This window comes from Nicotiana tomentosiformis, chromosome 11 (assembly GCF_000390325.3).
Source record: "Nicotiana tomentosiformis chromosome 11, ASM39032v3, whole genome shotgun sequence".
Classification (NCBI taxonomy): domain Eukaryota; kingdom Viridiplantae; phylum Streptophyta; class Magnoliopsida; order Solanales; family Solanaceae; genus Nicotiana; species Nicotiana tomentosiformis.
The window spans coordinates 57,034,802-57,042,299 of NC_090822.1; positions in this window are offsets into that span (position 1 = coordinate 57,034,802).

Sequence of the window (7,498 nt, forward strand, 5' to 3'; positions counted from 1 at the left end):
CATTAAATTAGTTATTTGAATGGGAGAAAATGAGAATTCTTGTATAAACTTTCAAAAATGAAAATGAGGATTTGAAAGCCGATTTGATGTCGGAATTGGATAATTTGGGTATGGTTGGACTCGTATCGGAATGGGTGTTCGGAGTTTCTGAATTTTGTTGGGTTCCGAGGTGCGAGCTCGGGGTTGACTTTTTGGATTGACTTTTTAGTTTTCATTAAAGATCGAAGCTTTATTATCCGAAATTCTTTCCTGTGATTTTTATTTATGATATTAAGTTATTTTGGCTAGATTTGAGCCGTCCGTAGTTTGTTTCACATGAGAAGGTCATTTTAGAGTATGGGTTTAGCTTCTTTGAGGTAAGTATCTTGCCTAACTTTGTGTGGGAGAACTACCCCTTAGGATTTGAGTCGAATGTGCTATTTGTGTCATGTGAAAGCCGTGTACGCGAGGTGACGAGTACGTACTCGGGCTTATATGTAGATAATTGACCGGCTTAGACTCTTAGGCTTCTTTCATGTACTTATTTGGAATTGTTAGCACATGTTATATCTTTTATTCGTTATGTCTACTATCACATGCTTTATTTGAAGTTGTCGTTATATGTGACATTCTCTACTTGTCGAGTTTTCTCTTATATGCTTTATTTGAAGTTTTTATCATTTTTATCATTATGTGATTTATTTTATTCTGGAATTAGTCTTAATTGAAATTGTTGTTAAATTATATCCTTTTGTTGGGAGGTTATTCTCATGCATTTAGACGTAGTGATAGTTCGTTCCATCTCCTTCATTGTTAACCTATTCAAACACTAGAATCTGAAGTTTGCCATTTCATAGAAATACGTTCACTATTGAGTTTATCCTTAAACAATTAATTAGGATTGAGGTTATCGGAAGACATTAATCTATTTTAATTGAAGTTGTGTTTAAAGGGGGTGTTTCTCCTTGTTGAGTTACTTTCCCGTTCATTTTGTTGTTATTGAGATTCTATACACATTATATTGAGCCGTGGGCTATTGGTTGTGGAAATATTGATATTGTTGGATCTTTGGAAAGGTTGTGGCCTATGGGCACTTGTGATACTAGTTGATATGTCATGTTGTTGTGATGTTAGCACATATGAATTGTTGTGTGGTTGGTTGTTGTTATGCGGAGTATAAGTATGGCATTTCACCGTTGTTGTTATGCGGGACATAAGGTTGGCATCTAATTGTTATTGAATGTACGGAGTGATACGGGTGGCTATTGTGTTATTGTCCGAGCGGAGCGATAAGGGTGGCTATTATACGGAGTGATATGGGTGGCTATCAGAGTGATACATGTGGCTAATGATATTGTCAGGGCGAAGTGATACGGGTGGCAATGTCAGGGATGATGTGTGATGGCTTGGGGAAATTATGTTGGTGATTTTCGTGTGATGGTGTTCTTTTCCTTGTGTATGTCATACACCTTACATGATTTGTTGTGTTGCTTCGATGAGCTACTCGATGTCTTTGATATTACTTGTTAACCTGGGCTACATTAGTACACTCGCACAAGCACATACCGTAGCATGCCACTTATACTAGCTCAGGAGTATGAAACTTGACATTTATTAATTATGCCCATATGTTTGTATTATCAGTTGTCATGTTGATAGTGAGTCTATGACCAAGCCGGGGGGATTGTGATTTTGAGCCTGTGACCATGTCGGGCGAATTGTGACTATGAGCATGTGACCACGCCAGTCGGATTGTGAATATGAGCCAGTCAACATGTCGAGCGAATTGAGATATTGGCACGTGAGTTGTCCATGCGGTTGTGATTTGAAATGTAGGCACAAGGTGTCGTGAGCATAGGATGGTGGGTTGAGACCCGTAACTTGTGATTATGAGATGAGGTATCACGAAGTGATTTCACTGTGAAACTTGTGTTAGAACGGCTTGATTAATTGGTTGTCCTTTGTGTTCCTTATTTGGTTTTAACGATACTTCACGATGTTCTTATTACTTTACTGTTTATATCACTTATTGATTCTTGTTTCCACTTACTGATTTCTGCTTTCATTATTAGCTTTATACTTCTATACTGCACAGGTTATTTTGTCTAGTGAGTGTCTTGACTTGTACCTCGTCACTACTCCACCGAGGTTAGTCTTGATACTTATTGGGTACCGACTGTGATGTACTCATACTACACTTCTACACATTTTTGTGCAGAGCCAGGTATTAGAGATATCGGACTCGCGCAGAGTTTGCATATTGGTCGCGAGGATTCAAAGTAGAGCTTCTTGCTCATCGAAGTCCCTTGGAGTTCTTTCCTTTTATTGTACCGTCAGCTGGTTATTTGAACAGTATTGTATTTCGATATTTGAGATCTTTCCATGTACTTAGCTAGAGTTTGTGACTCTGTATTACTAAATCTTGGGAGGTTGTTATGATTATTGTCGCGTAGTCTTATTACGCTTTTGTTTCAGTATTCATACTAGACTCTGTTTCAAATTATCATTGTTAAAAATTTACCTAGTAGTGATTAGTAATCGGCTTACCTTGTCTTAGAGACTAGGTGCCATCACGAAGCCTGCGGTGGGTTTTTGGGTCGTGAAAATTTTGTATCAAAGCTCTAGGTTCATAGGTTTTATGAGTCATGAGCAAGTTTAGTAAAGTCTTACGGGTCAGTACGAAGATATCTGTACTTATCTTCGAAAGGCTACGGAACTATTAGGAAATTCCACTTCTTTCATTCTTGTCATGCAGATTTGTCGATTTCGAAGTTTGAGTCTTTGTATCTCTATTTTCTCATAGATGGTGAGGACACGAGCTACCGGGTTAGCTAAGAAGACTCTCGCGCCCTCTGCTAGAGCTGCGAGAGGCTGGGGACAAGGTAGAGGCCGAGGAGGGGCACGCGCCGCAGCTAGAGCACCTGTCAGAGCAGCAATTGAGGACCCGCCAGTAGCTCCGAGTGGGGGACAGGCACCGGAGGCACCTGTTGTTACCCCCGGACTTCAGGACACTTTAGCGCAGGTCCTCAGCATGTTTGGTGTAGTGGCTCAAGTGGGATTGATCTCTGTTTCACCAACTACTTCGCATATTGGGGGAGGATCTCAGACTCCCAACGCATGTACGCCAGAGCAGCGGGCTCACATTGGTCAGGTTTCGGGTATGGTGCCGGTATAGCCTGTTATTCCAGTTCACCCTGAGGTCATGCTAGGGGCATCAGAGGAGGAGCAGAAGAGGCTTTAGAGGTTTAAGAGGTATAGTCCATCTACTTTTAGTGGCACGGTTACCGAGGATGCATAGGGATTTCTAAAGAAGTGTCACCACAATGGGTATCGTAGAGGTAAGCGGAGTTGCTTTTACTACATTTCAGCTATCAGGAGCAGCATATCAGTGGTGGAAGGTTTATGAGGAGAGTAGACCAGCCGATGCAGCACCACCCACTTGGGATTAGTTTTCAAAGATGTTTTGATGGAGTTTGTTCCCTAAACCCTCCAGGATGTGTGGCGTATAGAGTTTGAGCAATTGCATCAGGGCACCATGATGGTGTTTGAGTATGCCATCAGGTTCAGCAAGTTATCTCGTCATGCACCTACTTTTGTTCCTACAGTCAGAGAGCGAGTCTGCAAATTCATTAATGGGATCAGTTATGATCTTAGACTCAGCAATGGCTCGAGAGTTGCAGACTGATACTCCATTTCAGTAGGTGGTAGATATTGCTAGGATGTTAAAGCGTATTCGGGGTGAGGAGAGGGAGGATAAGGTGACCAAGAGGTCTCGAGGTTTTGGAGGGTTCAGGGGATTCTACTCTTCAGCTATGACCCATCATGGTAGAGGCTAGGGCAGTTGGCCAGTCCAGTCCATACTTTAGACTACTCGTGGTGCTCTAGTTAGTTCTTTTAGTGTACCACCGGCACAGGGTTCCTACAACAGTTATTCCCGTTATCCAACACAGACTCAGTACGAGCAGCCACGCCCATAGAGGGGTCGTTATGAGTGTGGTGATACTAGGCACATCATGAGAGATTGCCCCAGACATGGGAGGGAAGATATCATCAGAGCACTCAGGCTACTCCACCTGCACAGCTAGTTAGGGGTGGAGGATAGGCGGGTAGAGGGTGCCCTAGAGGGGGAGGCCCGGCCCACTGATATGCTTTCTATAATGGGGCTGAGGTTGTTGCAATAGATGATGTCGTTACAGGTATGGTTTTGATTTGTTATAGAGGAGCATCATTCTTATTTTGATTCGGTTCTGCGTATCGGGATGAGTCCTCCTATCTTGCTTCACATGTGGGTGAGTTTTGTGATTTTGTACTCTGCTTATGTGTTTACCCCTGTTGGGAGATTATATAGTGGTAGACTGCGTCTATCGTTTTGTTTTGTTTACTATTGAGAGCTATGAGACTAGAAGTGACTTTTTGTTACTCATTACAGTATGTTTTGATATGATTTCTGGATGGTTTGGTTACTATTTGTGATTTAGATGCTCTACCGGTATGGGGAGTTCGTTACATATTGTGATTTTGTTTTCACGGAATTGAAATAGTGGAAGGGTTTGGTTGGTATGATGTGTATACTACTTGAGATTCAGAGCTGAGGATGGGATCCTCGCGTTTTCGTGTGGTTTGATATGTTTGAACTGGGCTATGTGCCGCAATGGTGTTATATTAGGATGAGATCCTTGTGGTTAGTTCATATGTTTTGCTTCTCCATTGCAGAATTGATTCATAGTATAGTACTGATAGGGAGTTGTGCCTGTCGGGTTGTTTGATAGTTCTCTCATGTATATTCAGTCACATTCGTGTTGTGCTTATTGGGTTTTAGCTTGCGAGGTGTGTGCCCAGGTGGCATTAGATGTGACTTATTGATTTGAGTGAATGGCTATGGGATCTTCATTTTTCTTGCATTGTTTTCAGTGTTGTGAGGGTTTGGAACATGGTTCTAGCTGGTACGAGGTTAACTGACGGTGCTGGATTTGATTATGGGCAGCTATGGTGGTCAGAGATGTTGTTATGGGCATATGGGCGATGTATTACGTCGGGTGGTCATACATTGTGGGTATATGCATGAGTTGTGATAGATGTTTGAGGTTAATACAATGTATTTATGCGGGAATCGGGTCTTTGGTAAGACTCAGATGGTGAAATATTTGGCTCTAAGGCTTATCGGTGTGGGTGGAAGGAATATTTTTCAATTGAGATGGTGTTGTCAGACTTATGTGGATTGGGGTGACATGGGATCACCCGCTAGTATATGTATGGTTATTACATTTAGTGATTTGATGACTTCAGAATGGTTCTTGGCACGTTCGAGGACAAACGTTTTTTTAAGAAGGGGAGAATGTAACGACCTGACCGGACGTTTTGATAATTAGCATCTCGTTCGGTGGCTTAAGGTCTCAAGTAGCTTCGTGTTATGTATTATGACTTACGTATGTGGTCGAGTTCGGTTTTCGGATGATTTGAGATTGATTTGGAAAGATGATTCTTATCTTAGAAGTTTAAGTGGTAAGAGTTGATCAGAGTTTGACTTTTGTGTAGACGACTCCAGAATGGTGTTTTGATGAATCCAATAGCTTCGTATGGTGATTTTGGACTTAGGCGTATGCCCAAATTTGGATTTGGTGGTATGTAGGCTGATTTGATGCATTTTGGCGAAAATTAGAAAGTTGAAGGTTTAGAAAGTTGAGAGGTTTGACTGGGAGTTGACTCTGCTAATATTGGGCTCGGATTGCGATTTCGAGAGTTGGAATAGCTCTGTTATGTTGTTTGGGACTTGCATGCAAATTTTGAGGTTATTCTGGGTTGATTTCATATGATCCAGCATTAGTTGTAGAAGTTGAAAGTTCATTAAGTTCGATTTGAGATGCGATTCATAGTTTTAATATTGTTTGATGTGATTTGTGGCCTCTAGCATGTCCACGTTATGTTATGGAACTTGTTGGTATGTTCGGATGGGGTCCCAAGCGGCTCGGGTGAGCTTCGAGGTGGTTTCGGACCATTTTTATGCCATTTTTAATTGTTGGTTTTTGGCCACAGAGCTATGCATCGCAATCACGAACTTTGGGTCGCGTTTGCGAAGAGCAAATTTGTTGTTTGGGCACTGTGAATCACGATGGCGGAAGCCTTTTCGCGATCGCGTAGAGGAAATTCTGTTGTCACTGACCCGATTTTGGAAGCCTATATCTTGCAATATATAAGGAATTTAGAGATGATCCAAAAATGAAAGTTGTATCCCTTTGAGTCTAGTTTTCAGAAAAATAAACCATTTGTCATTTGGAGTTCTGTACAAAAGGCTATGGTTGTTAGACTACAGACTATCTGAGAATAGTTTGGGAAGGGTACTGGGAATTTGTTCATCGCGATCGAGTAGAAATGGCCGCGATCGCGAAGGGTAAAATTTGTGTTGGAAATATTTTTGAATCTAGATTGCAAGGTTGGTGATCGTGATCGCAAAGGGTGCCTCTGGAGCAGTGTTTAAAGTACTCTATTTCAAAGGTTTTGGTCATTTTATCATATTTTTAGCTGTGAAGCTTGGATTTGGGCAATTTTGAAGGGGATTTTCACACTTTGGATTGGGGTAAGTATTCTTTATCCAGATGGGAGAAAATGAGAATTCTTGTATAAATTTTCAAAAATGTGAAATGAGGATTCGAAGGGCGATTTGATGTTGTAATTGGATAATTTTGGTATGGTTGGACTCGTATCGGAATGGGTGTTCGGATTTTGTAAATTTTATCGGGTTCCGAGATGCGGGCCCGGGGTTGAATTTTTTCATTTACTTTTTAGTTTTCATTAAAGATCGAAGCTTTATTATCCGGAATTATTTTATGTGGTTTTTATTTATGATATTAAGTTATTTTGGCTAGATTTGAGCCGTCTGGAGGTTGTTTCACACGAAAAGGTCATTTTAGAGTATCGGTTTAGCTTTTTTGAGGTAAGTATCTTGCCTAACTTGTGTGGGGGAACTACCCCTTACGATTTGAGTCGAATGTGCTATTTGTGTCATGTGAAAGCCGTGTACGCGAGGTGACGAGTACGTACTTGGGCTTATATGTGGAAAATTGACCGGCTTAGACTCTTAGGCTTCTTTCATGTACTTATTTAGAATTGTTAGCACATGTTATATCTTTTATTCGTTATGTCTACTATCACATGCTTTATTTGAAGTTGTCGTTACATGTCACATTCTTTACTTGTCGAGTTTGCTCTTATATGCTTTATTTGAAGTTGTTATCACTTTTATCATTATGTGATTTCTTTTATTATGGAGTTACTCTTGTTGAAATTGTTGTTACATTATATCCTTTTGTTTCCGGATTATTCTCATGCATTTAGACGTAGTGATAGTTCGTGCCATCTCTTTCATTGTTAGCCTATTCAAATACTAGAATCCGAATTTCGCCATTTCATAGAAATACGTTCACTATTGAGTTTATCCTTAAACAATTAATTGGGATTGAGGTTATCAGAAGTCATTAATCTATTTTAATTGAACTTGTGTTTAAAGGGGGTGTTGTTCCTT